We start from the raw sequence: 3,321 nt of genomic DNA on the forward strand, positions 1-3,321 counted from the left end.
GATTCCGTCGTTTTGAGTTTCCTCCAAATGTGTTTCGCCGCCCTCTATGACCACATCTCTTTTGCACGAGCGTGCTACCGAAGTTCTCTATTCGATGTGTCAATACGGAACCGATGATGATGATAACCATCTGAGTGGGAACCGCAGACCAGAATTCAGAGGAGCAACCCGCTCATTTCCGGCCTCTTCTATCTCGACCGAGCCTGCTTCAGACCATATTATGCAGACGATCGCTCGTCATGATGCGATTGAAGCCACCATATGCGCGGTATCGCCGCACCCTTCATTCATTCCACACTCATAACCTGCTCGTATCAATTCTCTGCTACCTTCGATAATATCAGTACTCTCGCTATCTATTCCTCCATCCAGTTTCAAGAGCATCCTCAATCGGACATTGTCCAATGTACTTCCATAGGTAGGTTTTCTCAGTCAGATTTTTACATATTTGACATCGTCGAACGATAGAAACCGCGACGCCGAGTTCTGCTCGACTCCAGATAATCGCTCATCGATAACTGCGTCAAAAAATGAGCATGTCCGAAGATAGATTTGTCGCTAGTACACGGTAAATCGTCATCGTTCGAAATTGCACGTCGATGCCGGATTCCACGCGATCGCCGGAAACCTTGGAAACAACAAAGGAAACTCACTATAACATAACAGGATCATCCGCTCATTCGAACTCCATGCTTCCGCGTAGCCGAAGAGGGTAGAGAGAAATCAGGAAGACGAGCTGAGCGGAGGTCGATAACCGTGCTCGATAGTTTCGCTCCGACTCAATCTTGCCGGGAAAATGAGGAGGATGAGGGGAAGGAGCTATGATTTCGGCAAGGATGCGAGTGAGAACATCCCTCCTCCGCTGAATTGTACTCGAGTATATGAGCACTCCTCCGAACAGTTTGAAGGGGTTAACATTCTCTCCGCGTAGTAAGGGAACGCTACTCGACCGAACGATTTCGCCGCAAGCAGCACGCTCATCCAAAATAACCGCAATGATGAATAATCCTCGTTCCGGAAAATGATGTGAATCGACGGATATCTGTTCGCAAACTGCACTTAAGAGTAATTATCCTCCGTTTCGCTCATAATCAGGGGTATAATATTACAGTGATTCTAGTAGGTCTACGTGAAGTATTCGAGTCACAGCCGCACTCGATGGGCAGGATCTCTACTTGACACGAGGACAGAAGTTCGAGCAGAAAGACTTTTGAAACCATTCATAAAACCATCCTTGCTGTCCTCGCGTTGAATCTTCGTTATATCACTAAGGATGATCACACTACGGAATACATTATATCACCACCTACTTAAGTTTGCGTTCCAGTGTCTAGGCAACTCGCATGGGAGGGTTCCTAACGAAATAAAGTCCTTGATAACGACTCCATCACAGCTGCATTCCCTCCTCTGAATATCTCCACGCCGAGTTCATGGCTCGCCGTTCCGTGCCAGCAACTCTGGAGCATGAATCTATGTCAAGCGATTCCGGTCTAGTTTCCAACCTAAGCCACCGCACAAACCTCCCGTCGAGAGTAGTTCTAACCCATCCATTTTCTTTCGCAGTTGGCCACCCGCTTGATCAGCTGTCCGACTGAACGGCTTCGAATCGAGTCTTCCATGTTGAAGATGATCCCAAACGGGCCGAGTTCGAAGAGTTCCGACCTGTGCCGGTCACGGACTGAATCGTACGAGTTTAGAAGCTCTGCGAGAAACATTCATGAGGCTTCAATCATTCGAGTTCAGATGTTCTCAGACAATCAACACAGTTCAGAAAAACTTGAGATCATTGTCGGTAGAACTCGCTGGGAGATTAGCTGGGCAGCATCGTTCAGAAAGTTTTGTGAGCTTCACCGGTAGATCGGGGAATATTCCTGCTGGATCGTGTTCGTCAGTGGAGCTTCTGTCGCTCTTTATGGCGTGTCTCTCGTATCGCGATCTCGGTCTTTTCCAAATCTTGGGGTCAAGTGTTTTTAGGACAATGGAGGACATGAAAATGATTGACTGTGACGGATAATTGATTCGGAAATAATGACATCCCTACACCCGTCATGAGTTTCCCAGCAGATGCAGCATCGCATGTCGTTCTTGACAAGCAGCGAGCTGTGCTTTCTGTTGATGAAATGAACGCGATGGCTAGATGTACTCTAAACGTCAAAGCGTTCCCGTATCTAAGCTAAGAGTCTCCTCTACAGCACTCCATGGACGTCATCATTGTTTCTGAGCAGCGCTCTCTTGCGTGGAGAGCGCTACTTTTGAACTTGAGGCCCATACACCGAGAGCGGCCTCGCGCCTCCCGAAGGTTGGATGAACCTCTCATTTGTACTAAGAAGGATTCCCAAGCGGCACAACCATAGACTGCCGACAAAAGCTCTTCAATCATATTTGAGGTCGTCGATCGAGCTCGGGATCGCTGAGGAGCTCGTCCTAGAATTTTGTAAATTGAGTTTCCCACGCAGTATGGGAACAGCTTATGAGGGAGAGTTGTGACTCGATGATGCAAAATGAAAAGTTTCCTCGCATCCCCTCGCGATCGATGAATTTGGGCATAGATAGCACCTCTTGCATCCTTGGCAGTCTCCTCCGAGCATGAGGGCAAGCCGGAAAATGTTCCCGAGCCTCACGTCGGAGCTTCCCTGAACGAAATCTCAACTCTCCCACCGACTGTTGAAATCTGGATCTGATTGCCATGAGAGAAGAGCTTTTTCAAAGCACCAGGGCACTCTGCCCATATACCCGACCCCGGTCACCGACGATAGAGACTCTCTCTATTCCGTCGAGCGATGTCGTTGTACAAACAGGATATCATACGTAGCCCTATATATCAGTCCGTTTGCAACTCTTTCAAGTAATTATTCCGCTCTGTCGATTACACTCAACAGTCTTCAATCCGTAAGTAATTATTTCAGAGCGGACTCCTCATCAACACCTTCCCCTTCGATTGGAAATCTTAGACGTGACTCTTTTCTTTCTGGAAGCGACTGGAGAATGCAAGATAACGAGTATCCACGACACGAGGCATGACGACGAACCACGATGGCACAGAGCTCGAAAACGAACCGAACCCGAATCACTTGACGAAACGCAATGACTCGACGCGAATTCACGATCGACGGATCAATTGTACGATCGGCCCACCGACGAATATTCACGCGCCCCTTGGAGCGGGAACATCATCTCTATGAGAGCACTATTAGCGAACAGCTTTCAATTGCTTGTTTGTTGGTAGGTAGTTAAGTTTGAAGTTTATCAATCAGTTACACCAGTCTACACGGTTCCAACCGCACAACATTCTCTCCTATATATTATCATCATCATCATGTG

This window comes from Galendromus occidentalis, unplaced genomic scaffold (genome assembly GCF_000255335.2).
Source record: "Galendromus occidentalis unplaced genomic scaffold, Mocc_1.1 scf7180000077450, whole genome shotgun sequence".
NCBI lineage: Eukaryota > Metazoa > Arthropoda > Arachnida > Mesostigmata > Phytoseiidae > Galendromus > Galendromus occidentalis.